Source organism: Ceratotherium simum, chromosome 24, assembly GCF_057802395.1.
Source record: "Ceratotherium simum simum isolate JZ-2026a chromosome 24, ASM5780239v1, whole genome shotgun sequence".
In the NCBI taxonomy this organism is placed as follows: domain Eukaryota; kingdom Metazoa; phylum Chordata; class Mammalia; order Perissodactyla; family Rhinocerotidae; genus Ceratotherium; species Ceratotherium simum.
The window spans coordinates 10,683,307-10,697,849 of NC_141923.1; the positions used below are offsets into that span (position 1 = coordinate 10,683,307).

At 41.9% G+C, this 14,543-nt stretch overlaps 1 protein-coding gene across 3 annotated transcripts in view; it reads left to right on the top strand.

Annotated features, from left to right (window-relative positions):
• The first annotated feature begins 2,357 nt into the window (after window positions 1-2,357).
• DICER1 (dicer 1, ribonuclease III) overlaps window positions 2,358-14,543 on the top strand; it is a 68,496-nt gene continuing 56,310 nt past the window's right edge. For 2 of the 3 annotated variants that reach the window (XM_087447986.1, XM_087447985.1), the window contains exon 1: window positions 2,413-2,433. The gene's annotated coding sequence lies outside the window, so the exon portion shown is untranslated. Of the gene's footprint in view, window positions 2,595-14,543 lie in introns of all 3 variants that reach the window. The other variant, XM_087447989.1, reaches the window with a different exon arrangement.

Consider the following 14,543-nt stretch of genomic DNA (forward strand, 5'->3'; position numbering starts at 1 on the left):
CCAATCCATTCTCTTTATCTATGTGTTTGTCTGTCTGTTGTTGTTTTTTCTTCTGCCACATATGAGTGAAATCATATGGCATTTGGCTTTCTCCATCTCACTTATTTCACTTTGCATAATACCCTCAAGGTCCATCCATGTTGTTTTAAATGGCAAGATTTCATCTTTCTTTATGGCCAAATAGTATTCCATTGTGTATGTATACCACATCAACTTTATCCATTCATCTGTCAATGGGCACTTAGGTTGTTTCCAAGTCTTGGCTATTGCAAATAATGCTGCAATCAACATAGGGGTGCATACATCTTTTCAAATTAGTGTTTTTGTGTTCACTGGATAAATACCTAGAAGTGGAATAGCTGGATCATATTGTAGCTCTATTTTTAATTTTTTGAGGAATCTGCTTACTGTTTTCCATAGTGGCTGCACCAGTTTACATTCCCACCAGCAGTCTATGAGGGTTCCCTTTTTTCCACATCCTCTCCAACACTTGTTATTTCTTGTCTTCTAGCCATTCTGATGGGCATGAGGTGATACCTCACTGTGGTTTTGATTTGCATTTCCCTAATAATTAGTGATGTTGAACATCTTTTCATTCGCCTGTTTGCCATCTGTATATCTTCTTTGGAAGAATCTCTGTTCAGATCCTCTGCCCATGTTTTAATCGAGTTGTTGTACCACTTATTTCAAAAATTAAAAAAATTGATGAAAATCAGACAAACCTGCTGATGGAGAAACCCAGCTGATCTTGACAGACTGAGGCAACTGCAGGAGGGGATGCAAGTTTTACCTGCCCACAAATTTCCACTGCTAGTGGACCGTGGTGCCTACCCCCGCCTTGAGATGCCATCCTTCTCATAAAGGATTATCTCCCAAAAGCCTTTACGCATATGACTGGGGAGGTCTACTGCCCACAGTGCTTGACATACAAGAAACATTATTTTTACAGAGGTCTGCCAAGAGCATTCTGACTACTTCCTAATTTTGCCCATGAACATTCTATGTTTAGGTGAAACTTCTATCTGACCAATTTACAGTAAATATATGATTAAAATTTGATCACTGCAGTGACTGAATACATCAGCCCTGAAGCCAGACTACCCGGGTTCAAATCTCAGTGATTCACTTAGTAGCTGCTTACCTGATGGAGGTTATTAATTTTCTTCATCTGTTAAAACAGGGGGCAATCACAGCACCTACCTCACAGGCTCCACATAAAGATCACAGGCTTACACTACCCTGGTCAATTCACGCTAGCCACCTAAGACATTAACATTTTTCTATTACTCACATTAAAAAAAACGAAACTAGATTTATCCCAATATATCAAAAACATCACTTCCACATGTAATCAATATAAGAAGTTATTAGTGAGATGTCTTACATTCTCTTTTGGTAAAGAACACATACATCTGAGCTCCAACTAGCACGTCTCAATTAGCACTACCCATATTTTTAGTGCTCAGTAGGCACACGGGGCTAGTAACCACTGTATGGAACCGCGCAGCCCCAGACAGTCTGGGGAGTAGGTGCCAAGAGCTAACTCTTACTAGCAGAAGTGTGGTTGCTGGTACCATCCCTCCTCTGCAGTAAACCAGTGTATCACTGAGTCCTCTGGCAGAGCTGCCTGCATTTTGGGATAAACTAACAGGACTTTCTTTAAGCTAGTCACCTAATTGACCTCCAGGTTTTAATTCACAGCTACAAGGTATGGTACACGGTTGCGACCCCAGCAAATGAACGATTTACATAAACGGGGCCGCTGTCCCCATCTCGTTTTCTGGTTATCCCTGTTCCGGGGTGGGAGTGGGGTGGGGTTTGTCGTCTCCCCAGTTGCGGAGGGCCCTGCACCACTAACGCGGGGGAAGAGCAGGCAAGCGGGAAGGTCTTGACAAAGTGAAGGGGGGAGTGGCAAAAGGGGCGCGCAGCCCGCGGGAGAACAATCACCGCCGGGGGGCAGGGCCACGTTTAGGGGGCGGTGGGTGCCAGACGGGCAACAATGGAGGCGGGCGAATGCCGAGAGCCAGGAGGTTCTGCCAGCCTGCGAGCGTCCGCCGCCTCAGCGCGCGGGGCCTGGGGGCTGCAGAGGCGGCGGGCGGTGGGCGGCCGGCTCCAGCCCCGGCGCTGGGCCGCAAACGCCGCCTGGGCCTCCGCCGCCCGCGTCCGCTGTCTCCCGGCTCCTGAGTGGCTGGGGGGCCGGGGTTAACCTTTCACCGCCGCGCCGCGTCCAATCACAGGCCCGCTCTCATGCCGGCGCGGGCGAGCGGAGCGTGGGGGCGCGGCGGGGCGGCGCGGGCGCCGGTGGGATTCTCCAAGCGGCGGTGCGCCGTTGCCGCGGGCCGTGCGCGGGCTGCGGGCGAGCCGGGCGCTGCGCAGTCTCCGCAGGCGCCAGCGGGAGGGGTCGCGGCGCGGCGCAGGCGGCTCCAGGCCCAGGTGAATGGAGTAACCTGACAGCGGGGACGCGGCGACGGCGAGCGGGAGGAAATGGCGGCGGCGGCGGCGGCGCCGGGCGGCACCGGGAGGCCTGGGCTGTGACGCGCGCGCCGGAGCGGGGTCCGATGGTTCTCGAAGGCCCGCGGCGCCCCGTGCTGCAGGTGAGGCGGGCTCCCGCGGAGCCGCTTTGTGTCGGGGCGGGGAGCGGCGCCGCCCGGCCCGGCGCCCGCCTCCACGCCGAGGCCCGCATGGGCGCGCTGGGCCCGCGCTCCGGCCTGGCCCGCGGGGGACACCGGCGCGGGCCGATGCGCGGCCTCGCCTGGTCCCGGGCGGCGCGGCCTGCGGGGTCGGGGCCCCCGCCGGGCTCCGCGCCTCCCCGACCGCGGCGGCCCTCTGGGTGGGCGCTGTGGAGGGACCCCGTGCGCTCGCCCGGGCAGCGGGTGGGCACGCGGACTGGAGCCTGTCCTCCCCGCTCGCCCGCAGCCCGTGGAGAGCGGGGCTCTGACGGGTCGGGTGGCGCACCGAGAGGTGCGGAGTGCGCAGCGGCACCTGGAGCATCCTCGGGCCCTGCCCTGCTGGGGGCCGCTCCGCTGGGTCTCCGCGGACCCCTTGGAGAGGGCTGGGAGGGAAGGAAGCCGGGCTGTCGGTGCTGGCAGGAAAGCGCGAGCTTCGGGGCCCGCCCGCGGAGGATTGTTCGTGTTTATTGGCAGGTGACCAGATCTGGGTCCCACGGGGCGGGTGGCCGAGGCCATCTTTCCGCCCCTCCCCTCCGATGTTTTTGTACCCAAACGCCTGGACCCTGCCCAAGGAGCCTTTCTTAAGGGTTTTTAATCTTTAGGAAATCAGTGTATGTTTTAAGTTAGCCCGTGGGATTTCTGTAGATTGTCTAGAAAAGCTGAGCTGCCCCGATGGCTTTGCCCGCAGCACGGAGCTAACAAACCACTTAATGCATCTTTAATAGCCTGAAGATTTGCAAAAACAGATGAGTGGGGACTCCTGGCTCTATGGTGTTCGGTCAGTGCTTTTGTGGGGAAGTCGTGCTTAAAGGGACACGTTACTGACCCACAAGATAAGTCTAAGCGTTCTTAGACTTGCACGGTTTAAAAACATTCATCTTATTCAAGAGTGTTACTTTGAAGTCTGTGTCTTTGAGATGCTTCTGTCTTTGGATTTTCTGAATCTTGACAGTTTTGATTTTCAGTTGTCTTCGTGTCGCTTGTTTTTCAAGTGCAGCGCACTCAGTGAAGGGAAAAGGGCAGAAGTTAGGAGTTAAGAAACTTGGAAAGTATTTTTTAAAAAAATGCTTTAACAAAAGGTTAAGTTGAAAATGTGTTGGTGTAAACATTAAGTTTTCTAAATAAAAATACGCATCTTAACCAAGAGCTCCAATAATTTATTGAAGGATGGATGATGGTACAGGATTTTGAATGAGGCTGCTAGTAAATTGTAATTTTAGTATCACTAATATCTTTGGAACTAGGTTCTAGAATAATCAGTTTATTTTGCAGAGTGTCTTTAAAGCTAGCTAGCTACCTGTGGCACGTGTATATTATGTGTCATATGTGCTATATATACACACACATAATTGTTTCGAAACTTTATTTTAGGCCATATTTTATAAAAGTGTCTATAGATTAGAAATACTAAAAGGTTGCTTTTAATAGGGTCGCTGTAAACATTTAAATTGGTAATTTTGGTTAATGGATTAATTCATGGCATCAAAATGCTATTTTAAGTAAAGATGTATTAGTTGAATTTAATTTGGGGAGAAAAGACTGTCTTTTCCTGCAGTTATTTTAGTAAGGGCTTGTTTTACTTTTTATGCTATCATCTCATCACTGAAGGGTTCAGTTGTCTGCTGTGTTAGGTCTGAGGCCCTGTGTGTGAGTTGTATAACGAGGTGGTTTTGCCGTTGCTGAGTTTTGTTGTCTTGGCTTTGGAAGGCATTTATTTTGATGTGGCTCACGATTCTTATTAGATAGTGATGTTGTGGTGTTACATGGTGGGTTGTACTTTTAGAGTAGTGCTGCCTTCTAGGAAGGATGACTTTTATGGCAGTGAGATATTTATTCCCTGCCACTGTCTGACACAGGAGATGCTTGTTTCGTTTGAGAAAGTAGGTTTTTCATAGACATTCTCTCACTTGTGACCTTAGCTTCCTGTGGTCATCACTGTGGCAAAGGAGAGAATGATAACGTTTATAAGTGCCTGCTTATTATGTGCCAGGATGTTTCAGGTGCCTCTATATCCATTCTCATTTAATCTTCATGGTGACCCTGAGACAAACTCAACACTGTCCTTATTGTACACGCAAGGAAACTAGGACTCGGAGATAGTTGCCCCGAGTTATGGTTCTAGAAGTGGCAGAGCCAGGATTGAATCATGGTTTGATTTCAGAGTCCTTGTGTTGTATTGCATTGCTATTCCACGTGGATTTTAGGGGAAAACCTGCATAACACATAGGTCAGACCTTAGCTAACACTTGTTGAATAAATGAAAGTGTCTACCCTTAAATGATCAGGGGACCTCTGATTATCTGAATAATTCAGATTTTTTTTTTGGTGGTCAAATATACATAACAAAATTTACTGTTCTAACCCTTTTTAAGTGTACAGTTTGTGGCACTAAATACATTCACATTGTTTTGCAACCATCACCACCATCCATCTGCAGATCTTTTTCATCTTCCTCAGCTGAAGCTCTATCCATTAAACACTAACTCCCCATTCCACCCTCCTCCCAGCCTCCTAACCACTCTTCTAACTTCTGTCTCTATGAATCTGACTACTCTTGGAACCTCATATGAGTGGAATCATACAGTATTTGTCCTTTTGTGACTGGCTTGTTTCACTTAGCATAGCATCTTCAGGATTCGTTCATGTTGTAGCATGTGTCAGAATTTCCTTTCTTTTTAAGGTTGAATAATACTTCGTTTTGTATATATGCACACCACATTTTGCTTATCTGTGTGTCCATCGATGGACACTTGGGTTGCTTCTACCTTTTGGCTATTGTGAATAAAGCTGCTATGAACATGGGTTTACAAATATCTGTTTGAGTCCCTGCTTTCACTTCTTTTAGGTATATACCCAGAAGTGGTCAGATTGTTTCTTGATCATCAAAACACTAGACTCGGCATTTATTGCAATATGAGTTTTTTCAGGGCTGTTTCAGATAGTTATACTTTCCTACAAACAATTCCTCTGTGTCAATAAAAGACCTTAATCTCCTTGAGGCCCAGGATTTGCTCTTTTTTATGATCTCAGTTCCTCTTAGTGTTTGGCGGGTAGATATTCAGATAACTGGATTTGTTCAGTTGGTCATCATGGAGCTGTGTTGGCTCTGTTGCATGCTGAGGAAGGCACCAGTAAGGTCCGCGTTGAACTTGTGCAAAAAGTGAGTTGGAGCCAAGTGGCTTATCCTGTTTACCTTCTGCTCTGCTTTTAGGATGTTCAGGAGTTTAGCTCATTCTAAAAGCCCAATGGATGCAGATGTTTTATTATTTGTCTACTTCAAGAAAGGATTTGAGATGCTCATAGAATAGGTGTTTGAGAGGACTGTGAAAATAAAGGTAAAGATTAAGGGGTAGACTGGAGGGAGCTGCAGGGAATTTGATGAGGAGCTTGGGGAAGGATAGCTCAGCATCTGCTGTAACTCAAGGTTTTTTTAAAAAAATTTTATTAGTCAAAGCAAGAGAGGAAACAGGACTAATTATAGTTGGCATTGATGAATGAAAGGAAGTATACCAATTAATCAGGAGAAGCAGACTTTTCTCTCGTATGAAGAATAAGAGTTTAAATTCTTACATAAAATGACATTAACAATATGTGGAGAAAATGTTTTACATTTTACAGTGATAGAGAAACATTTTTCACGTGCCATTTTAGAGAAACTGGATAAAAGCCTCAGGCATAATAGAAAAGCTTTAGTAATAGAGGTGTACATTGTTCTGGTGACTTGAATTATTAGAATTTAGTTAATTTATCTTTCATATGCCGTCTGTCAAATACCAATTGTCTCATTCAGGCTTTTGCCAGATGCTGGATAGGAGTCCATTCACAGATGCACTCCTTTCTGGTCGGTACAGGCTGTCAGGGTTTTCCACATTCTCTCTGCCCATCCTTAGGAATATGTGCTGGTCTAGAAAGTAGGACTCGAGTACGGTGGTATATGCATGATGGATGAATACAGAGAGAAGAGCATTATTTTTGAGGTCCAGCTGCTGAAATTGAAGTTTTCAGTCAAGAAAGAAGGCCTTTGTTGAAATAAATTCTGAGTACAAAACGGCTTTCCTGTTTATCTAAAATTGTCAGTGAATTGCTGGTTCTGCTTCAGTATGCAAAGTTGCTGTACATTTTAAATAAGTGGCTGAGAAGATGCCACCAGGAAACATTGTCTGAGGATGCCAGTAAGACTGTTATTAGAAATAATACATGCAAGTCTTCAATTTTGGCCTTAATGTTTTGACTTTTGAGGCTCAAAGTGCCATTCGATGTCTTGGCTGTGTTAAGGTGTATAGAATAGTAAGGATGGAACAGGACAGTGCCTGGCACTAGAAGGTGCTCAGGTTTGTTGAGTGAATAAAGTAGTTTGTCTTTATAGCACTTTCTGCAGTACTGTCCTGCAGAGCTTATTCATGGGGATACGTTCTGGGAAATGCATTGTTAGGTAATTTCGTCGTTGTGCGAACATCATCGAATGTACTTACGTAGCCCACTACACACCTAGGCTGTACGGTGCTAATCTTATGGGGCCACTGTCTTATATGCGGTCCGTTGTCGACCGAAACGTCCTTATGCCATGCATTACTGTACTAGAAACTAACACAGTTTTATGGAGAATAATATTGCTTGTATATTAAGGCTTTTGAAAAGATCATTACTGTTCGGGTTTTGGACAGATCATGCTGCCTGGTTCTCCATTTGTGAGGTACATATGATTAGGTGCGTAGAAACATTGTGGGCCGAGAGGAGTGTTAAGCATTCTGTAGAAGAAGGTTGCTGTAAGAGTTGGGAGTTTTACTGCCACTGTAGGCTTTCTCATTGTTGAAGCAGGCTAACCCTGATAGTTGTGGTGGTGGTTCTTTTTTAGGTGACAGCTCAGTGTGTACAGTGAAGTAGGGATTTTGAAAACACATTTGGAAATTCTTTTGGGCATTAGAAAATGTCAGCAAACCAGTTCACAAGTTAAGAGATAACGTACTTAAAGAACTCAAATAATGAGAGAAGGATCTCAATTTAGAGACTGATCTCTGCAGTGATGTAGAAAGGTTCTGTGATTAAGGAGTTAGATCGGTAACCCTATCTGAAGGGAAAAAAAAGGCAGTCAGCTTAGCCGGTACACTGAGATATTTTGGGATTCCAGAATTTCTGTCTTCCTTCTGTTGGTAACAGCCTGGAGGACAAGATTAACACGATGAACCCAGAGATTTGAACGGCCTCTCCTCCTTGCACACATCCTGCTGCACAGCCGTCGCTCCTGGGTAGTTCTGATCAGTGGTATTTTAAGCTTTTTCCACTTTGCAAAATTAAATATTAATGTTTTATTACAGCATTAGAGGGATGTGTAAGAGCAAGTCCTTGCTGTCAGAGAGACCAGGGTTCAAATTCTCATTTCTCCAATTTATAGCTGAAGAACACAGGGTGTATGGCACCCTCTCTGAGTCAGCTTCCTCATCTGTAAACTGGTCATAATAATAGTGTCTACTTCTTGAGGTTGCGAGGAAAAAAATGAGCTTCTTAAACTCTTAGCCCAGTTCTAGCACGTAACTACTACTTGAAAAAATTTAGCTGATGTTATTTTGCTTTAAATATGTACGTTAGAGAAAATTTTGCTATGTTCTTAATGTGATTAGATTATGTTGTGATTTTTTTTTCCCCCCAAATTATAAATATTAAGATGTATGTCCAGTTTTATAATGGAAGATGAGAAAGGAAAGAGTCTTTGAGAGTAATATTTCACAGACAAGTTTTCTGTATCGAGGATGTGTATACTGGATCAGATTGTTCAGCTGTCTTAGTTGTGTCTCTATAATAATGATACCAAGTGTCATAGTGCCTTAAATATTGCTAACTTTCCCTAAATAACCGTTATTCTTCTATTAAGCACAAATAAATGCATTGTCCTTGAATCTCTGTTTCAGACCAGTGCACACTGTTTAAATGTGTGTCATGTGCACTTGATGTAGGCCAGTGGTTCTTACTCTTTGGAGATTCCTGATTTGATGAAAGATATGAATCTTATCCCCAGAGAAATGTACATGTACATACTCGTACTTTTATATACAGTTATAGGAGGTACAGGGATGCCTCCTGAACCCCATCCATAGATGCTGATTTAGGCTATGTCTGCACATGTAAGCTCAGGTCATAGGTTAACAAAAGAACAACCACAACATTCCAGATAATGGAGGCAGATGTGATTGGTGGCATTCAGTGAACAGTGTAAAATAATGAGTGGTTAAGAAACCTGGGTTTTCATTTGGCTTTACTTCTAAGTAACAAGCTGTGTGTTAAGGGCAGGTCAGCCTGGCCTTTCTAGACTTTGTTTTAATTTTCCCACTTTTAAAATGATAACATTTACAGGTCTCCACGAGATCTTATAGTCGGTGATCTTTGAAGTGCCCATATAACTCAGGGACTTCTCCATTTCAGGCTGAGACTCTAAACTAAATGTGAGACATGGAGAAGAGACTGCATTGTTGAGCACTAAGATTTGTATACAGTGACCACAGGAGAGTAGATGATGGGATTGTGAGATGTTCTGAGCAGGAAATGTAAGATGAAGACCCTGGGAAATAAGGCTTGACAAGTAGGTAAAGTCGGATTGTGCCTTGAGTGAATGGCAGAATCTTTCAGAGACAGCTGAGTCTTTTCATCTTCTATCTGTGCATCTAGTACAGCTTAGTAAATATTTGTTAATGAATAAGAATCTGACAGGAACTGTTTAAAGCTTTCGATCTGATCAATATGACGAAGAGCAAGTGACCCGTTAAGAGGCCTCTGATACTGTTAATGAGGAAAAAGTGTCTCATACGCGCTCTTGTATTTTAATTTGAAAAGATTGTGTTTTGTATGTAACACTGTGCTGAGATTACCTAGCTTTCTTTCAGGGTCTTGTATATTGTACAGCTAACGTTAAAAAGAAAAAAAACCCAATTCTTGAATCTTTATATGTACCTGTTACATGTAACAAACTCAAGTAATTTATTAATTTTAGACCAAACATAATTTTGAGTGTTTTAAGAAAAATGCAGAATTTTGTTGATTAAAATATATGAACAGATAATAGAACAACCTAAATTAGGCATTTAAATGCAGTATGTAAATTCAACTGGAGTCAAGGCAAGCTGTAATTTCTAAACACTATTACCATCTTAAAAGAGTCATTAATTCTTTATTGCTTATGTAATATATGGACTTTAGTTTCCAACCCTTCTTCAATAAAATATGTGAAATGAAGTGTTGTCAAAGGATGCTTTCCTTTTGGGATACACTTGTTAAAAAAAGTTTCTATCAACATATGACAGAATTCTGAAGGAGAATATTGTTTTCATACTCAATCTTTGTAAATCCCTAGCTTTTTCATTGCTGGACATTAGGAGAATTCCGGAAAGTTTTTTACATATGAGTTAGGTCCATCCTTTGGCCAAGAGTAGGGAAATCGATAATTTTCTTAAGGCTTCTTTAGCATGCATACACATACACACACACACGCACTTTTACATAGGTATATACACATATGAAATCTCTGTCTTGCCTCAGCAGCGAATGCTCTGGCAAAATGCTTACCTCTTATCTGTATTGAGTGAGGAAAAAGTTACGCAGTCCACTCTAGTTTCTGCAATATTAATTTATCTAGTTTATTTCACTATGTTTGAGCCCCCTTTATGATGATAATCTCTCTTAAGGTAGCACTCTTCCTTTCACTAGAGAGAGAAGTCATTATGTAGTGTTTGTGTCAAGCAGTAAATCATGTTTAGTCTTCAGCTGAATGGAATACAGATACTGGGAAAGACGGTGAGCTCTGTAGTCAGTGGTTGTTATTTATTGAGTCCTATGTTCCAGACTACAAAGGCCAAGAGAAATGCCAGTGGACAGGGCTGATTGCAGTTGCTAAGGCTTTACAATTAAAGCAGTGTTTACTTATATGTGTTTATGCAGATTCAGTTAAAAATAGAATATTCAGTTTGCTTCTGGGTCCACTCTTTTTCAACCCCCCAGGGAGATCAAAAGGAACACATCGAGATGCAACTTATATTGACTGGCAGATGGATGTAAATAGACACCTCCCATGAGACCATAGTGTATTGTATGTTGTGGAAGTAAAAGACAAAATTTTAAGTAGAATTCCACTTCTCCCATTTATTAGTCAACTGTCCTTGGGTAAGTTATTTCAGATCCCTGTAAAATGGAGATAATACTTGCCTTGATGTTGTTTTGAGGATTAAACGAGATAATAGAATTTAAGTGCTCAATAAGGGTAAATATTATCCCTTCCCCTCTTATTCTGGGGGTTTTACCAAAAAGCTCACCATGGTAAATGAAGAATTTTTACATACTGTATTAAAGATTGTTTGCTTCTCTTTTAAAATAAACTTTAAATGAAATCAATTTTAGTTGATATGTAGGAAAGTGCATCAATTATAAGGATACGTGAAGTGAACACACCTGTAACTAGTGCCCACATCAACGAACAAATATGACCAGTATTTTATAAGCTCCTCTCAGTGCCCTCTCCCAGGCACTACACCCCCCCCAAAAGTACACATCATACTGACTTAATTACTTTTTCATACTGACTTAATTACTTTTCCTTATTTTTACTTTAATGGAAGTCATGTGGTGTGGTTTTATGTTAGCTTTTGTGTTGGGTTTCTTTAACTTACCATTTTAAGTTTGTGAGATTTATTCCTTGTTGCATCATCTAGTTATAGTATTGTATGAATATGTCGATATTTACTTGTCTGTTATGGACATTTGGCTCGTTTTCAGTTTTGACGATTATAGATAGTGTAGTTCTGAACATTCTTGTGCATGTCTTTTCGTGAATATATGTACATATTTCAGTTGGGTATACACTTAGCAATGGAATTACTTGGGTTATAGGGTATGTATATATTCAGCTTCAGCAGATACTTCCAGTTCACAGTTCTACCAGCAGTGTATGAAAGTTCTCTAAACTCCGCTTTCTCCTCCACACTCGATATTGTCTGTCGGCTTCATTTTAGCTATTCTGATGGGTGTGTGGTTGTAGCTCATTGTGGTTTAATTTGCGTTACTCTAATTGCTTATGAAGTTTAGTGACCATTTTGATATCTTGTGCTGTGAAGTCCTTTGCCCACTCTCTGTTTGCTTGTCTGCCTTTTTCTTACCAATTTGTAGGAGTTGTTTCTCTATCTCCTACTCTGGCTTGCTTATTCACTCTCTTAACCAGATCATTTAATAAACAGAAGTTCTTAATTTTAATGTAGTCCAGTTTGTCAATTTTTTCCTTTTATGATTAATGCATTTATGTTTTAAGAAAGTTTTGCTCTCTCCAGGGACATGAAGGTATTCTCCTATGTTTTTTTCTAATAACTTTATTGTTTTACTTTGTACCTTTCGATCTGTAATCCAGCTGGCACTGATTTTTGTATATGATGTGAAGTAGGGGTCAAGATTCACTTTTCCATCTGGATACATAATTAACCTAGCTTTTGTTTGAAAAGATCATCCTTTCCCTACTGTACTATAGTATTGTTCTTGCCATTAAGTGAGTGACCGTATATGTATGGGTCTTTTTCTCCATGTTCTGTTCTGTTGCATTGTCTATTCTAGTGCCAGTACCCACACTGCCTTAATTATTATAGCTTTATACTGCCTTCATAAATCAGTTGAGTTTTTAATGTTAAGCCATCCTTACATTCCTATGATAAACCACAGCTGGTCATGATGCATTATCCTTTTTATATATTCCTGGATTCTATTTGCTCATATTTTGTTTAATATTTTTACATTTTTTGTTTGAGAGATAGGTCTATAATTTTACTTTCTTGTAATGTCCTTGTCAGGTTTTGGTGTCAAGTTTATGCTGGTCTCGTGGAAAGAGTTGGGAAGTATTCCCTCTTATTTCTGTCCTCCTGAAGAGTTTCTTTTTAAGATTGGAGTTATTCTTTAAATGTTTAGAAGAATTCACTAGTGAAGCCATCTGGGCTTGGAGTTTTCTAATCAATTTTTAATAATCAAGTTTCTTTAAAAGCTATAGGCCTCTTCAAATTTTCTGTTTCTTTAGATGTTAATTTAGGTAAATTGTGTGTGCACTTAATCTCAAGTATTTCCTTGGTGGCCCCTAAGAAATAATTGATACTAAAAATAAAAATAACCAGATAAACCTTTGCTCCATTTGGAAAAATTACAACTTTTCAAGAGATCATTAAGTGGTTTAATATAAAGAATACTCTTTGTTGTGGTGTATGGAAGAATAGGCAGTGGTTAATGCCACTTAAATTAGGCTTTTTGTACTCTTAAAATTTAGGCACAAGTGTGATTTATATGGACAAAGTTAGTTCCCTGAAAACTAATGATATTCAAAAGCTGTTGGTATGTGAAATCTGTAATTAGATTGGAAGCTGAATTTTTAATCTTTGGCCAAAATTCGCTTTGGATTAATTTGACTAATGAATTATAATTACATATTCTTTGTTGTTCTTTGAAGGATTGTTTCTAAGTGATAGTGACAATGAAAATAAGTAGTAAAGTATGAAATAGTATCTTAAGAAATGTGTACATTTCTTGAGTGGAAATGTGCAGTAGGCAGTCAAGTATAGAGAACTGGAGCTAGAGATGGGGTCACCAACCATCCTGATTTGTCCACAGTTGGGGTAGGTGGATGGGTGGTTCCCAGGACAAGGGACTTCCAGTGCACAAACAGGGACAGTTCCAGGCAAACCACTATGAGCAGAGGCAATGATTGTAACCAGGATAAGGAACGTCTTCTCTGAAGGCAAGACTCAAGTTTGGGAGACTCTTCGTTGTGTTCCGATGTTCTTGACTGTGGGCCTTGGCCAGAGAGTTGTTCTTGGGCTGAGATTAACTAGGTGAGAACTCTTGGTGTGCACTGAGACTAAAAAGGCAGAGGCTGGAATCTCGCTTGAAGCCCCCAGGATGAGGTTCAAATCCCCGTCGAGCTCTGTTATAAGGCCCTTTATGATCCAGCTGCTGGTTATCTCACCACTTGCGTTGTTGCACCATCCTCCCGTGGGATGAGCGCTCCAGCACACTGCTTGTCGTTTCCTCAGCGTGACCTGCCTTCTTTCTGTTTAAGTGCTTCTCCACCTGCTGGCTCCTCTCCCCCAGGATGTCCTCTACCCCCACCCTGCCAGTACTTATGACTACTCATTCTCCAAAACTGAACTCAAGTCCACTTCTCACCTTCTCCAGAATACAAATTTGCACTCGAGATGTCTTGCTTAATAAATACTTGTTGAATGCATGAATGAATAATTTAAGGGGCAGGAGGTAAAACAAAAGTTTAAGTGGGGAAAACCACCTTAAATATTACTTTTTATACTACTCTGAAATTGGATAAGTTCCATTTTTCTGTGTTCTACTGATAGCCAAACATATATATCAGTGTTTAGTAGAGTTTTGTTTTTAACTTTGTTTTAAAATATTTTCAAACTTACCAGTTGTAGAAACAGTATAAAGAATTCCCTACGTTTACCAGTAATTAACATTTTACCACATTTGTATTCTCTCTCTCTCTCTCTGCATATCATTATTGTTTTTCTGAACCCTTTGGTAGTAACAGGTGTTAGGCTCTTCATTGCTAAATATTCAAGATATGTTTTCTAAGAACAAGAACATTCTCTTGAATGCCTCCTGTGTTGTTTCTCTGTTGCCTTCAGCTCAGGACAGTCCTTATGCCCAAGTGGCATATTTCGGGGTGGCGTATTCTGATCCCCCTTCATCCCAGTAATGTCCTTTATCGCAGTTTTCCTTCCCTGATAGAAGACTCAGTCCAGGGATGTGCACTGCATTTAGTTGTCACGTCTCTTTACTCTTTTAGTCTGGAATAATTTCTCAGCTTTTATCTTTTATGATAGTGACATTTTTGAAGAGCACAAGCCC